We start from the raw sequence: 17,625 nt of genomic DNA, 5'->3' as shown, positions 1-17,625 counted from the left end.
ATTGGGCCAAATAATATATTTGTTGTTGTGGTGAACCATAACAATGAGAAAAACATCTAGTAAGGGACGCGGACGTGGACATGGTCGTGGTGGTGTTAGTGGACCCTCTGGTGCTGGGAGAGGACGTGGCCGTTCTGCCACATCCACACGTCCTAGTGTACCAACTACCTCAGGTCCCAGTAGCCGCCAGAATTTACAGCGATATATGGTGGGGCCCAATGCCGTTCTAAGGATGGTAAGGCCTGAGCAGGTACAGGCATTAGTCAATTGGGTGGCCGACAGTGGATCCAGCACGTTCACATTATCTCCCACCCAGTCTTCTGCAGAAAGCGCACAGATGGCGCCTGAAAACCAACCCCATCAGTCTGTCACATCACCCCCATGCATACCAGGGAAACTGTCTCAGCCTCAAGTTATGCAGCAGTCTCTTATGCTGTTTGAAGACTCCGCTGGCAGGGTTTCCCAAGGGCATCCACCTAGCCCTTCCCCAGCGGTGAAAGACATAGAATGCACTGACGCACAACCACTTATGTTTCCTGATGATGAGGACATGGGAATACCACCTCAGCATGTCTCTGATGATGACGAAACACAGGTGCCAACTGCTGCGTCTTTCTGCAGTGTGCAGACTGAACAGGAGGTCAGGGATCAAGACTGGGTGGAAGACGATGCAGGGGACGATGAGGTCCTAGACCCCACATGGAATGAAGGTCGTGCCACTGACTTTCACAGTTCGGAGGAAGAGGCAGTGGTGAGACCGAGCCAACAGCGTAGCAAAAGAGGGAGCAGTGGGCAAAAGCAGAACACCCGCCGCCAAGAGACTCCGCCTGCTACTGACCGCCGCCATCTGGGACCGAGCACCCCAAAGGCAGCTTCAAGGAGTTCCCTGGCATGGCACTTCTTCAAACAATGTGCTGACGACAAGACCCGAGTGGTTTGCACGCTGTGCCATCAGAGCCTGAAGCGAGGCATTAACGTTCTGAACCTGAGCACAACCTGCATGACCAGGCACCTGCATGCAAAGCATGAACTGCAGTGGAGTAAACACCTTAAAACCAAGGAAGTCACTCAGGCTCCCCCTGCTACCTCTTCTGCTGCTGCCGCCTCGGCCTATTCTGCTGCTGCCGCCTCGGCCTCTTCCTCCGCCTCTGGAGGAACGTTGGCACCTGCCGCCCAGCAAACAGGGGATGTACCACCAACACCACCACCACCACCTCCGTCACCAAGCGTCTCAACCATGTCACACGCCAGCGTTCAGCTCTCCATCTCACAAACATTTGATAGAAAGCGTAAATTCCCACCTAGCCACCCTCGATCCCTGGCCCTGAATGCCAGCATTTCTAAACTACTGGCCTATGAAATGCTGTCATTTAGGCTGGTGGACACAGACAGCTTCAAACAGCTCATGTCGCTTGCTGTCCCACAGTATGTTGTTCCCAGCCGGCACTACTTCTCCAAGAGAGCCGTGCCTTCCCTGCACAACCAAGTATCCGATAAAATCAAGTGTGCACTGCGCAACGCCATCTGTAGCAAGGTCCACCTAACCACAGATACGTGGACCAGTAAGCACGGCCAGGGACGCTATATCTCCCTAACTGCACACTGGGTAAATGTAGTGGCAGCTGGGCCCCAGGCGGAGAGCTGTTTGGCGCACGTCCTGCCGCCGCCAAGGATCGCAGGGCAACATTCTTTGCCTCCTGTTGCCACCTCCTCCTTCTCGGCTTCCTCCTCCTCTTCTTCCACCTGCTCATCCAGTCAGCCACACACCTTCACCACCAACTTCAGCACAGCCCGGGGTAAACGTCAGCAGGCCATTCTGAAACTCATATGTTTGGGGGACAGGCCCCACACCGCACAGGAGTTGTGGCGGGGTATTGAACAACAGACCGACGAGTGGTTGCTGCCGGTGAGCCTCAAGCCCGGCCTGGTGGTGTGTGATAATGGGCGAAATCTCGTTGCAGCTCTGGGACTAGCCAATTTGACGCACATCCCTTGCTTGGCGCATGTGCTGAATTTGGTGGTGCAGAAGTTCATTCACAACTACCCCGACATGTCAGAGCTGCTGCATAAAGTGCGGGCCGTCTGTTCGCGCTTCCGGCGTTCACATCCTGCCGCTGCTCGCCTGTCTGCGCTACAGCGTAACTTCGGCCTTCCCGCTCACCGCCTCATATGCGACGTGCCCACCAGGTGGAACTCCACCTTGCACATGCTGGACAGACTGTGCGAGCAGCAGCAGGCCATAGTGGAGTTTCAGCTGCAGCACGCACGGGTCAGTCGCACTACAGAACAGCACCACTTCACCACCAATGACTGGGCCTCCATGCGAGACCTGTGTGCCCTGTTGCGCTGTTTCGAGTACTCCACCAACATGGCCAGTGGCGATGACACCGTTATCAGCGTTACAATACCACTTCTATGTCTCCTTGAGAAAACACTTAGGGCGATGATGGAACAGGAGGTGGCCCAGGAGGAGGAGGAGGAGGATGAGGAAGAGGGGTCATTTTTAGCACTTTCAGGCCAGTCTCTTCGAAGTGACTCAGAGGGAGGTTTTTTGCAACAGCAGAGGCCAGGTACAAATGTGGCCAGCCAGGGCCCACTACTGGAGGACGAGGAGGACGAGGATGAGGAGGAGGTGGAGGAGGATGAGGATGAAGCATGGTCACAGCGGGGTGGCACCCAACGCAGCTCGGGTCCATCACTGGTGCGTGGCTGGGGGGAAAGGCAGGACGATGACGATACGCCTCCCACAGAGGACAGCTTGTCCTTACCCCTGGGCAGCCTGGCACACATGAGCGACTACATGCTGCAGTGCCTGCGCAACGACAGCAGAGTTGCCCACATTTTAACCTGTGCGGACTACTGGGTTGCCACCCTGCTGGATCCACGCTACAAAGACAATGTGCCCACCTTACTTCCTGCACTGGAGCGTGATAGGAAGATGCGCGAGTACAAGCGCACGTTGGTAGACGCGCTACTGAGAGCATTCCCAAATGTCACAGGGGAACAAGTGGAAGCCCAAGGCCAAGGCAGAGGAGGAGCAAGAGGTCGCCAAGGCAGCTGTGTCACGGCCAGCTCCTCTGAGGGCAGGGTTAGCATGGCAGAGATGTGGAAAACTTTTGTCAACACGCCACAGCTAACTGCACCACCACCTGATACGCAACGTGTTAGCAGGAGGCAACATTTCACTAACATGGTGGAACAGTACGTGTGCACACCCCTCCACGTACTGACTGATGGTTCGGCCCCATTCAACTTCTGGGTCTCTAAATTGTCCACGTGGCCAGAGCTAGCCTTTTATGCCTTGGAGGTGCTGGCCTGCCCGGCAGCCAGCGTTTTGTCTGAACGTGTATTCAGCACGGCAGGGGGCGTCATTACAGACAAACGCAGCCGCCTGTCTACAGCCAATGTGGACAAGCTGACGTTCATAAAAATGAACCAGGCATGGATCCCACAGGACCTGTCCGTCCCTTGTCCAGATTAGACATTAACTACCTCCCCATAACCATATATTATTGGACTCCAGGGCACTTCCTCATTCAATCCTATTTTTATTTTCATTTTACCATTATATTGCGATGCTACCCAAAGTTGAATGAACCTCTCCTCTGCCTGTGTGCTAGGCCTAAATATATGCCAATGGACTGTTGCAGTGGTGGCTGACATGAAGCCTGATTCTCTGCTATGACATGCAGACTAATTCTCTGCTGACATGAAGCCAGATTGTCTGTTACGGGACCTCTCTCCTCTGCCTGGGTGCTGGGCCTAAATTTATGACAATGGACTGTTGCAGTGGTGGCTGACGTGAAGCCTGATTCTCTGCTATGACATGCAGACTGATTCTCTGCTGACATGAAGCCAGATCGTCTGTTACGGGACCTCTCTGCTCTGCCTGTGTGCTAGGCCTAAATATATGCCAATGGACTGTTGCAGTGGTGGCTGACGTGAAGCCTCATTCTCTGCTATGACATGCAGACTGATTCTCTGCTGACATGAAGCCAGATTCTCTGTTACGGGACCTCTCTCCTCTGCCTGTGTGTGTGCTGGGCCTAAATATATGCCAATGGACTGTTGCAGTGGTGGCTGACGTGAAGCCTCATTCTCTGCTATGACATGCAGACTGATTCTCTGCTGACATGAAGCCAGATTCTCTGTTACGGGACCTCTCTCCTCTGCCTGTGTGTGTGCTGGGCCTAAATATATGCCAATGGACTGTTGCAGTGGTGGCTGACGTGAAGCCTCATTCTCTGCTATGACATGCAGACTGATTCTCTGCTGACATGAAGCCAGATTCTCTGTTACGGGACCTCTCTCCTCTGCCTGTGTGTGTGCTGGGCCTAAATATATGCCAATGGACTGTTGCAGTGGTGGCTGACGTGAAGCCTCATTCTCTGCTATGACATGCAGACTGATTCTCTGCTGACATGAAGCCAGATTCTCTGTTACGGGACCTCTCTCCTCTGCCTGTGTGCTAGGCCTAAATATATGCCAATGGACTGTTGCAGTGGTGGCTGACGTGAAGCCTCATTCTCTGCTATGACATGCAGACTAATTCTCTGCTGACATGAAGACAGATTCTCTGTTACGGGACCTCTCTCCTCTGCCTGGGTGCCGGGGCCTAAATATCTGAGAATGGACTGTTCCAGTGGTGGGTGACGGGAAGCCAGATTCTCTGCTATGGAACCTCTCTCCAATTGATTTTGGTTAATTTTTATTTATTTAATTTTTATTTTAATTAATTTCCCTATCCACATTTGTTTGCAGGGGATTTACCTACATGTTGCTGCCTTTTGCAGCCCTCTAGCCCTTTCCTGGGCTGTTTTACAGCCGTTTTAGTGCCGAAAAGTTCGGGTCCCCATTGACTTCAATGGGGTTCGGGTTCGGGACGAAGTTCGGATCGGGTTCGGATCCCGAACCCGAACATTTCCGGGATGTTCGGCCGAACTTCTCGAACCTGAACATCCAGGTGTTCGCTCAACTCTACTCATGAGCTCTTTTGTATACTTATCAGTGTCCATAATGACCTGAGACACTGAAGGGGGATCCGAAATGGGAGATTATGCGGGACATAGGAGTGATTCGGGATAAGGCCTTGCAAGGCGATATAATTGATGATGATCTGTATGATTATCTGAAAGTGAGTTGTCCAGTCACTCCTATGTTATACAAACTCCAGAAAATACATACAGTGGCGGAAATAATTATTTGACCCCTCACTGATTTTGTAAGTTTGTCCAATGACAAAGAAATGAAAAGTCTCAGAACAGTATCATTTCAATGGTAGGTTTATTGTAACAGTGGCAGATAGCACATCAAAAGGAAAATCGAAAAAATAACTTTAAATAAAAGATAGCAACTGATTTGCATTTCATTGAGTGAAATAAGTATTTGAACCCCTACCAACCATTAAGAGTTCTGGCTCCCACAGAGTGGTTAGACACTTCTACTCAATTAGTCACCCTCATTAAGGACACCTGTCTTAACTAGTCACCTGTATAAAAGACACCTGTCCACAGAATCAATCAATCAAGCAGACTCCAAACTCTCCAACATGGGAAAGACCAAAGAGCTGTCCAAGGATGTCAGAGACCTGAATGATTCAGAGAGTGACTGGGAGAAGGTGCTGTGGTCTGATGAGACCAAAATAGAGCTCTTTGGCATTAACTCAACTCGCTGTGTTTGGAGGAAGAAAAATGCTGCCTATGACCCCCAAAACACCGTCCCCACCGTCAAGCATGGGGGTGGAAACATTTTGCTTTGGGGGTGTTTTTCTGCTAAGGGCACAGGACAACTTATTCGCATAAACGGGAAAATGGACGGAGCCATGTATCGTGAAATCCTGAGCGACAACCTCCTTCCCTCTGCCAGGAAACTGAAAATGGGTCGTGGATGGGTGTTCCAGCACGACAATGACCCAAAACATACAGCAAAGGCAACAAAGGAGTGGCTCAAGAAGAAGCACATTAAGGTCATGGAGTGGCCTAGTCAGTCTCCGGACCTTAATCCAATCGAAAACCTATAGAGGGAGCTCAAGCTCAGAGTTGCACAGAGACAGCCTCGAAACCTTAGGGATTTAGAGATGATCTGCAAAGAGGAGTGGACCAACATTCCTCCTAAAATGTGCGCAAACTTGGTCATCAATTACAAGAAACGTTTGACCTCTGTGCTTGCAAACAAGGGTTTTTCCACCAAGTATTAAGTCTTTTTTTGTTAGAGGGTTCAAATACTTATTTCACTCAATGAAATGCAAATCAGTTGCTATCTTTTATTTAAAGTTATTTTTTCGATTTTCCTTTTGATGTGCTATCTGCCACTGTTACAATAAACCTACCATTGAAATGATACTGTTCTGAGACTTTTCATTTCTTTGTCATTGGACAAACTTACAAAATCAGTGAGGGGTCAAATAATTATTTCCTCCACTGTAAGCGGTTGGAGGATCCACCTGGCCAACCTATTTTGTTGTCTCTGATGATAATGACTTTTCTAAAAGAACAGATGAGATGTGCAATACATTTATAGAAAGAGGTTACCCTAGGAAACTTCTGAGGAGAACCCGGGAGAAAGTTATGTTGGTTGATAGGGAATCCACACTCGACCAATCCCCTCGCAATGAAACAGGTGAAAGAATTCCATTTGTGTCTGTGTATGGGCAGGATAGTGGACATATTGCCAGAATTTTTAGGAATGAGTGGCATATCTTACAGAGGGGATTGCCTCAGACTAAGGAATTTAAAGCTCCCCAATAATGGCATATGAAAGAAATACCAATTTATGTGACAAATTAGTAAAAACAGATGTTGGAGGGTCACATGAAGGTGGACAAAGATATTTAGCCCCCAGGAAGAATGGCAATTTTCCATGTTTATCCTGTTGCAATTGTAGTAGCATCATGAAGGGAGATACGTTTTTCACATCCATATAGTGGAAAAACATTTCGGATAAATTGATTGTTCACTTGTAGATCCGAATATGTTGTGTATATGATCCAATGTCCCTGTAGTCTCATATACGTGGGGGAAACCACGATGGAGATCAGGGAACGGATCAATAAACACAAGAGTACAATCAGAAAGAATATGTTGGACAAACCAGTGGCAAGACATTTCGTCGAGTGTGGACATTCTATCAACTAACTTCGGTTCCGAGTTATTGATGCAGTGGGGACACTTAAAAGAGGAGGTGATAAGGACAAAATATTGAAGAAAAAAGAACTCAAATGGATTTACTGCAGCCTTATGGACTCAATTTGGAGTTCAATGTTGCAGGGATCGATTAGACTGCTTCTCTATGTATACATGTATAGATTAAACATGTTTTTCCATATACAGGTAGTAGTTGATTTTAATGTTTTATATTGTAATTTCCCCCTGAGATTCACATTGTGTTGGTTTTTATGTATTGCATTATATTTCATGCTCACTCTTGAGGTTATATACATTGACTGCACCACAGAATGCCATAAGGGCCACTCTGGCTATGATAACTACATGGATTGTGCGCATTTTCCTCTATTTATGAGGGAATTGGAGGCACTTAGTATGCAGCGTGTGCCGTGTCCTTGGCAACAGGATGCAATGTGACATCTGGTGAGTGAGAGGAGCGAGCAGTTCGCAATACACAGGTCAGGTGACCGGGAGGAAGTCTGGTTATGCGGAGGCATGAACATGTGATCGCAAACATGATCTGGCTAATCCTCACGATACTGGACTCACGAGCAAGGTTGCCATGTATACGGAGGAACGCTTTGTGTTCAGACTTGCGGGGTAGCGTTTGACGGACGCCACCAGGTAGCTGAGTATGTGCCGTGACATTCCCCCATGGTAACTGCTTTGAGGTAAGATCATAGGTGCAATCATTAACTATGCAATGCAAGCATTGAGATTTCTGTCCAATGGGATAGTCCTTTGGTAAGTAGGTATCTACCCACACATCGATGATTGGAGTGGACTGCTGGGGGGCGGTATATGTGTTTTATTATTTATATCTGGAATTCATTGATTTGTATTGTATGCTTCACAAAGGCTGAGGACAGCCGAAACGCTGCATTGGCTGGTTGCGCATATGCTTTGAAGTCCCCATAATAAAGAAGATCGTTGGAGATGATGCTGTAACACCTTCTTTTTTTAAGCGTTCTGTGTCCACATGGGATCCGAGGTGTTTGATACAGCTGCTGCATTCCTCAAATGCTCTAAGATACCATAGTGTGCTGCTTCTATTTATCCTGATTGCACATCCATCAGGTGGGACAGGACAGCCAATTAAGATGTTTCAGCACATGGACACCCCCCAACCCTATAACAGAACCCGATCTGGCAGCCATTTTACATTATGTGTTTTGCCAGTGTAGGGAGAGGTTGCATTTTGGAGCAGAGACAGGCTGTTAGGAACTTAAGGACACCAAGCACTAACTAATAGGGCTACAAAAGTCCTTTTAAGGACTGGTAAGGTTGTGCTATCGATAGGTGTGATACACAGACGGGTGTGATATACTTTTAATATACTTTCTAACATAGAATGTATATTATACTGCATTTGTATGCTACCAGAAAATGCTAATTGAGGGCTGCGATCTATGAGTTTCCATAAAATAGTAATAGAGGTTTTCCATATACCTACGTACACAAAATTACTGCTTGAGGGGGATATACCAGATTCAACTAACAACTGATTGAGGCCTGCCATATATCCGCTTCCACAAAATAGTGATAGAGGTTTTCCATATACCTACGTACACAAAATTACTGCTTGAGGGTGATTTACCAGATTCAACTAACAACTGATTGAGGCCTGCCATATATCAGCTTCCTCAAAATACTGATAGAGGTTTTGCATATACCTGCGTCCACAAAATACAGATTTCGGGTTTTGATATACCTGCTTCAACTAAAAACTGATCGAGGCCTGCCATATATCAGCTTCCACAAAATAGTGATAGAGGTTTTCCATATACCTACGCCCACAAAATTACTGCTTGAGGGTTATATACCAGCTTCAACTTACAACTGATTGAGGCCTGCCATATATCAGCTTCCACAAAATAGTGATAGAACTTTTCCATATACCTGGGTCCACAATAGTGATGAGCGGGGGGGGGGGGGGGGGGGGGTGTATATTCGATTTCACGATATTTTGCGAATATTCAATTGAATATTCGTCTTATATTCGTCGAAATCGAATATTCGTCATTATTCCATTTATCGCGAATAATATGCAATTTAATTATTCGCGTATTGCGATTTCTTTTCTTTTTCTTTTCTTTTTACTGTATAAGACAACTTTCCTATTGGCCTATTGGTTGGCTATGGCTATTGGCTAATAGGTGTATTTTACGAATATTCGCTATATTGCTACATATTCTTGTTTTAGAATGACAAATATTCTAAAAAACAAAGTTATAGCAATATAGCGAATATTCGTAAAGTACACATATAGACAGCAATTTATCTATTATAGTGCTATAATCTTATTTTTTTTGTCTCTTCTAAACTTCAGATTTTGAAAAAATGTACACTATTAAAAAAAATATATTATACCACTATATCAGCTAAATTGCAATCTATATATGTATTTTATGAATATTCGCCATATTGCTATAACTTCGTTTTTTAGAATATTACGAATATTCAAAAAACTAAGTTATAGCAATATAGCAAATATTCGTAAAATACACATATAGACTGTAATTTAGCTAATATAGTGCTATAATATATTTTTTTAGCTAAATTGCAGTCTATATGTGTATTTCACGAATATTCGCTATATTGCTACATATTCTTGTCTTAGAATATGAGGAATATTCTAAAAAAACTATGTTATAGCAATATAGAGAATATTTTCGTTATTTAGAATATTCGTCATTTTTTTTCAATGTGTACTGTTATTCCACTTTGGCATACGCCTCCCCGACAAGCGTCCCCGTCACCATGGGAACGCCTGTGGGTTAGAATATACCATCAGATCTGAGTTTTCACGATCTCAGGGAAAACTCAGATCCGATGGTATTTTCTAACCCACAGGCGTTCCCATTTTGACGGAGACGCTTGTCGGGGAGCAGTATGCAAACAACTGTACAGATAAGAAAAAAAAAAGTTAATAGTCTAAATAACGCAAATATATTCACCATATTGCTATATATATTTGTTTTTTAGAATATTCGTCATTTTTTTCCCATATGAAAACATGATTCCTTCCTGCTTAAGTTGCTTGTGGGCCAATGACTCATTGAACCACAAGAAAGCAGCAGGGAGGAATCATGTTTTCAGATGTTAAAAAATGACGAATAATTAATATAGCGAATATATAGAACTATATTCGAAATATTCACGAATTAGCGAAGTTGCGATATTCGCGATTAATATTCGCTATTCGAATATTTGCGCTCAACACTAGTCCACAAAATACAGATTGCGGGTTTGGATATACCTGCTTCAACTTACAACTGATTGAGGCCTGCCATATATCAGCTTCCACAAAATAGTGATAGAGGTTTTCCATATACCTACGTCCACAAAATTACTGCTTGAGGGTGATATACCAACTTCAACTAACAACTGATTGAGGCCTGCCATATATCAGCTTCCACAAAATAATGATAGAGTTTTTCCATATACATAAGTCCACCAAATTACTGCTTGAGAGTGATATACCAACTTCAACTAACAACTGATTGAGACCTTCCATATATCAGCTTCCACAAAATAGTGATAGAGGTTTTCCATATACCTACGTCCACAAAATACAGTTTGCGGGTTTTGATATACCTGCTTGAACTTACAACTGATTGAGGTCTGCCATATATCAGCTTCCACAAAATAGTGATAGAGATTTTCTATATACCTGCGTCCACAAAATTACTGCTTGAGGGTGATATACCAGCTTTAACTAACAAGTGATTAAGGCCTGCCATACAGTAGCTTCCACAAATATTGCTCTTCTCTAGGGACTTTTGCACAGGGTCATTTTGAAAATGACAGGCAGAGGAAGAGGCAGGCCATTCCGCAGGGGTAGTAGGGGTCGGGCAGCTGCACCAGGCCGGAGCCTAAGTGGAAATTTGGAGAAGGTGCGTGCGATTACGTCAAAGGATGCACCAGAGTTGGTTGAGTGGCTCACTGCACCCTCTTCATCCTCTGTATCTGCACCCTCCTCACTCTCTGCTGTGTGCACCCCCAAAGACACCACCACCACCATAGCCCCTCCACTCGAGTCAGAGGAATTATTTTCCCATCCATTCCCAGACCATACCAATGTGCAGCCATTCTTGGCATTGGATGAGGAAGAAGAGGTAGCAACGGCCACCACCCAGCGGTCTGACAACAGTACCAAGATCAGCCAAAGGAGGGTAGTCCCCGCTGTTGCTTCCTACTCTGAGATCTCTAATGTTAGTGGTGGTGAAGGTGACGAAGGATGTCATGTGGATGCCCACAAGAGAGGAAGAGGAGGGGAGTTCAGAGGGAGAGACGAAGCAGCAGATAGGGAGAAGAAGCAGAACTTGCAGGGCACTGGAGGCAAAAAGCAGACTGCAAATGTATCTGGAGTAAGCCATCCACCATGTACGGTCACATCTTGTGCTCCCAGGATGCCGGCACATGGTTCCGCAGTGTGGGATTTTTTTAACATGTCAGATGCTGACAATAGTATTACCATCTTCAGCCTGTGCCGTCAACGCATAAGTCGCGGAAAGCCCAACACTCACCTAGGGAAAACCGCCTTAAGAAGGCACCTGGCCCAGTGGGAGCAATGCCATCAGAACCCACAAAGCCACACTCCTGACACTCCACGTCTTGCCTGTTCTCCTTCTCCTCTCTCCTCCCATTTGTCCTCAACTCCATCTTCCACCATATCGTCGTATTCATCTCGCATAAGGCAGGCTTCTGTGGCCCAAATGTTCAAGCATAAAAAAATGATGACGCCGGATAATTGTCTTGCCCAATGGCTGACCTCTGGCTTGTCGGAACTGCTGGCCTGCCAACTCCTGCCATATAAATTGGTGGACTCGGAGGCCTTTAGAAAAATTTTTGGCCATTGGCACACCGCAATGATAGGTCCCAGGAAGAAAATATTTCTCCCAGAAAGGCATCCCTGAACTATATGGCCACGTTCAGTGGCAAGTGAATATATCTCTGGCACGCAGTGTCGGTGCCAAGATACATCTGACCATTGACACATGGTCTAGCAAACCCGTGGCTCCCGTGTGGATTTGGTGTTACCGCCAGGGATTGCCTGCAGGTCGACCTCTTCTTCTCCTCCTCCTACTCCATCCTCCGTCTTCTCCTTGGCTGACTCCTCCTTTTCCACTACTACCTCATCTTCCACTGCGCCCCCCCCAAGCTCCCCAGAACCTATTCGACGTCCCAGAGATGTTTCCATGCTGTGCTGCGGATGTTGTGCCTGGAAGCCAAGAGCCACACCGGTCCTGCACTGCTTTCAGCTCTGCGGTCACAGGCCGATTAGTGGCTAACCCTACTCAATTTGACAGCTGGTAAAGTGGTGTGCGACATCGTTGCCAATCTGCTGAGCGCGTTAAAACAGGGCAAAATGGCACACGTCCTGAACTTAGTTATGCAGCGATTTATTGCCAAATATCCGGGGTTCCAGGACGTCTTGAGGCAAGCCAAGAAATTCTCTAGCTATTTTAGAAAATCTTACACGGATATGGCTCGCCTTGCTGACGTTCAGCGGCGACAACACTTGCCCGTCAGACGTCTGATTTGTGACTGCCCGACGTGCTGAAACTCCACCTTGTATATACTTGATAGGCTGCTCCAGCAGAAACGTGCCGTTATCGACTACCCTTAAGAACTCTGCGGCAGGACAGGTCCTGTGGAGCTTGGTTTCTTTTCACCGCGCGAGTGGCTGCTCATGCACGACGCCTGCAGACTTCATGCCATTTGATGAGATAACCAAAATTGTCATTTGCAGCCAGGGCGCCATCAGTGACATCGTACCTTATGCCTTCTTTCTGGAGCGTGTATTATGTCATGTCATTGATAAATCTGAGACAAGTCAGCAGGAGTGTAAAGAGGAGACAGAGGAGGATGGTGGCTGGGGGGAGGAGGAAAAGGAGGAGCAAGAAGAGCAGGTTTTAAACTTTTCGGGGATCCCTGGTGTTGTCCGTGGCTGGGGAAGGATACCGAGAATGACATTCTCCTGGGCGATAAGCAGGAGCCAGGCCGCTCCACCGCTTCCAATTTAGTGCAAAGGGGCCTTCATGCTCCAGTGTTTGAAGAGGGACCCCATATAAAAAGCATAAAGGTGAAGGACCTGTACTGGGTGGCAACATACTTAGACCCCCAGTACAAACACAAAATGGCGGACATGTTACCAGCATCACAGAGGGCTTTCAGAATGCAGCATTTCCAGGCCTTGTTGCGAGAGATGCTGCATTCTGCTGTTGCGGACACTGCAGAGGAATTTCCACCCACAGCGAAACAGGTGCAGGTACCTATACTATCGTGCCTGCAAAAAGAGGGCGGTTTGAAGATGTGTTGGTCACTTAGGATATGAGATCATACATGCTGCCAAGACCAACAAGTGTCCGACTACATTGGGTTAACAGCCGAGGCACCCCTTGACTGCTGGGCGTGCAGGCTTGACCTGTGGCCAGTGCTGGCACAATTTGCCATGGAACTCTTGGCTTGCCCCTCGTCGAGTGTCCTGTCCAAAAGGACGTTCAGCGCAGCAGGGGGGATCGTGACCTAGCTCTCGACAGTGTGGACTACCTCACGTTTTCTAAAAATAAATGAGGCATGGATCTCTGAGGAATTCAACACTTGTGATGACCTTGTGTAATTGAATTACCTCATGCCACCCCACACATATCCGCCGCTACCCAGAACAAAGAATGGTCCTTGCCTTATGTATATACAGCGGCATAAAAGGTCTTTTATGTCAGGTAAATGCCAAATTTTTGGGGCCTGCACTGGCAGACAGTTACATATTTATCCTGTGACCGCCTAATGTACCCCTAACCACAGAATCAAAAGTTCTTTGCTGTCAGGTGAATGCCAAGTGCTTAAAGGGCTTCTGTCACCCCACAAAAGTCATATTTTTTTGGGGGGATAGTTACATTACTTATAGCGCGATATAGGAGAATATAATCTTGTCACTTACTTTCATGCGGCCGTTTCTTTAGAAAACGAAGTTTTATAATATGTAAATCCGGTCTCTACCAGCAAGTAGGGCGTCTACTTGCTGGTAGCCGCAGCAGAAAACCGCCCCCTCGCCGTGTTGATTGACAGGGCCGTCCGTGATCTCCTTCTCCGGCCGGCCCTGTCAGTATTTCAAAAATCGCGCGCCTCTGTTCATTCGGCGCAGGCGCTCTGAGATGAGGAGGCTCGTCTCCTCAGAACTCCCTCAGTGCGCCTGCGCCGATGACGTCTTCTCTTTCGGTGATGTCATCGGCGCAGGCGCACTGAGGGAGTTCTGAGGAGACGAGCCTCCTCATCTCAGAGCGCCTGCGCCGAATGAACAGAGGCGCGCGATTTTTGAAATACTGACAGGGCCGGCCGGAGGAGGAGATCACGGCTGGCCCTGTCAATCAACACGGCGAGGGGGCGGTTTTCTCCTGCGGCTACCAGCAAGTAGACGCCCTACTTGCTGGTAGAGACTGGATTTACATATTATAAAACTTCGTTTTCTAAAGAAACGGCCGCATGAAAGTAAGTGACAAGATTATATTCTCCTATATCGCGCTATAAGGAATGTAACTAGCCAAAAAAAAAATAATGACTTTTGTGGGGTGACAGAAGCCCTTTAATTTTTGGTGCCTATACTGGACGACAGTTAAATTTTTATCCTGTGACCGCCTAATGTACCTCCAGCCACAGAATCCAAAGTTCTATGCTGTCAGGTGAATGCCTATTGGCTAATTTTTGGGGCCTGTACTGGCCAACAGTTACATTTTTATCCTGTGACCGCCTAATGTATCTCCAGCCACAGAATCCAAAGTTCTTTACTGTCAGGTAAATCCCTATTGGCTAATTTTTTGGGCCTGTACTGGCCGTCAGTTACATATTTATCCTGTGACCGCATAATGTACCTCCAGCCACAGAATCCAAAGTTCTTTGCTGTCAGGTGAATGCCAAGTGCCTAATTTTTGGGGCCTATACTGGCCTACAGTTACATATTTATCCTGTGACCGCTTAATGTACCTCCAGCCACAGAATCCAAAGTTCTTTGCTGTCAGGTGAATGCCTATTGCCTAATTTTTGGGGCCTATACTGGCCCACAGTTACATATTTATCCTGTGATCGCCTAATGTAACTCCAGCCACAGAATTCAAAGTTCTGTGCTGTTGGATGAATGTCTATTGCCTAATTTTTGGGGCCTATACTGGCCGACAGTTACATATTTATCCTGTGACCGCCTAATGTACCTCTAGTCACAGAATCCAAAGTTCTTTGCTATCAGGTGAATGCCAAGTGCCTAATTTTTGGGGCCTATACTGGCCGACAGTTACATATTTATCCTGTGACCGCTTAATGTACCTCCCGCCACAGAATCCAAAGTTCTTTGCTTTTAGGTGAATGCCTATTGCCTAATTTTTGGGGCCTACACTGGCCGACAGTTACATATTTATCCTGTGATCGCCTAATGTAACCTCAGCCACAGAATTCAAAGTTCTGTGCTGTCGGATGAATGTCTATTGCCAATTTTTTGGGGCCTATACTGTCCGACAGCTACATATTTATCCTGTGACCGCCTAATGTACCTCCAGTCACAGAATCCAAAGTTCTTTGCTGTCAGGTGAATGCCAAGTGCCTAATTTTTGGGGCCTATACTGGCCGACAGTTACATATTTAACCTGTGACCGCTTAATGTACCTCCAGCCACAGAATCCAAAGTTCTTTGCTGTAAGGTGAATGCCTATTGCCTAATTTTTTATGCCTGTACTGGCCGACAGTTACATATTTATCCTGTGACCGCCTAATGTACCTCCAGTCACAGAATCCAAAGTTCTTTGCTGTTAGGTCAGGTGAATGCCTATTGCCGAATTTTTTATGCCTGTACTGGCCGACAGTAACATATTTATCCAGTGACCGCCTAATGTTCCTCCATCCACAGAATCCAAAGTTCCCTTACATCCTACCAGCAGCACAGATGGTGGTTAACTGCCCCCCGTGGACTGGTAGGACCGGCGGAATTTTTAATGAGCCCAAATATTAAACCAATAAAAGAACTCCAGCTCCCTTAAAGGGAGGGGTTCATCCCCCAGCCCACCGTGTTTTTTTCTGTCCTTTGGACAGGTGGACTGGCGAGTTTCTCTCTCACTGGTTTATTTTTTAAATGGGAGTTAGGGACGTTATTGTACTGACCTGAGAGGTCTCCTTTAGTCCCTTTTTATCTTAGTGCGCTTATATTTGCGCCCCATTGCAGCGGTGGTTTTTTCCACACGCTCGCAGGTCCTTCCCTCCATCTTTTCCCCTGCGATAGCTCGGCGGTGCTCCGCTGTTAAGTTTGGCCTGGGCGCCGCCATGACCGGAAGTGACGCGGGCCTAGCCGCGGCGTCACTTCCGGTTCCCCGGCGTCAGCGGGCCGGTCTTTTCCGGCTGCTTTTTCTTTCGCGGGGGGGAATAGGTGGATGTGTGGGGACACTCTCACTAGGCTTAGGCCTTTCTTTCCCCCTTCTTTGCAAGGGAAGACTGTTTGGATAGCTGTATTAAGGGGGAGGTTTAGACCTGGACTTCACCACTCCCCTGGGCGGAGCTACTCTATTTAAGCTCCCTGATTCCCTCAGTCGGTCTCTGGCTGCGCTGCTTTAACAAGCTAGCTCCAGAGTCTCCTGCCATTTGTGAGATATTGCCTTTCAGACCGGTCTTTTTTTGATGTTCAGCTATCTTTGTATTCTCCTCTGGTTCGTGCTCTAAGATCATGGAGGGATTTCCCTTATTTCCGTTCTTATGATGTTTTAAATTCTTCTCCTTTGGTTCCCTTTCAGCTATGGCCTCTCCCAGAGAGCCCGATCAGCCACGGAAATCAGCCACCAAGAGGAGACACCTGGCTTGCTATGACTGCAATACGCCTCTTGAGGACAGCTGCCCATTTTCTAGATGCAACAGCTGTCGTTCCGCCACTGCTACAGAGCCTTCAATGCAGGACATGTACCAGTGGGCTAAGACTTATGTCGACGACTCCATTAAGGGGGTCGTAAGTCTCCTTAACTAGAGACTACCCATTCCCTCCCAAACGCCTATGGAGGTGGCCGCCCCCACCGATAGGCCTATGCCCCTTTCTGTGGGGTCATCTTCCTCGGATGAGGAAGAATCGACTTCTGGCTTCTTTCCACCGGAAAAGACCCAGAAGCTTCTAAGGTCCATCAGGTCGGGGGACCATGATGTTGACGTAGGGGAGTCTTCCGATCCCGCCTGCCGGACCCAGCGGGTCTTTAGGGCAGATGAGACCCTTCTCTCTGTGATGCGCACGGAGTGGAAAAAGCCAGAAAAAGGCCCAGTCCTTACCAGGAAGTTTAAATTAATGTTTCCTATGGCTATACCCTTAGTGGAATCATGGGGTTCCATTCCTAAGGTGGACATGGCGATTGCCAAGTTGTCCAGGCGCACTCTGGTCCCTGCAGACGGTGGGTCTAGCCTGCAGGACCCTCTAGATAGGAGGGCAGAGTGCACCCTC

The sequence above is a fragment of the Bufo gargarizans genome, chromosome 5, assembly GCF_014858855.1.
Source record: "Bufo gargarizans isolate SCDJY-AF-19 chromosome 5, ASM1485885v1, whole genome shotgun sequence".
Lineage (NCBI taxonomy): Eukaryota > Metazoa > Chordata > Amphibia > Anura > Bufonidae > Bufo > Bufo gargarizans.
The sequence above is the reverse complement of the archived record's forward strand: the minus strand, read 5'-3'. Positions refer to the sequence as shown.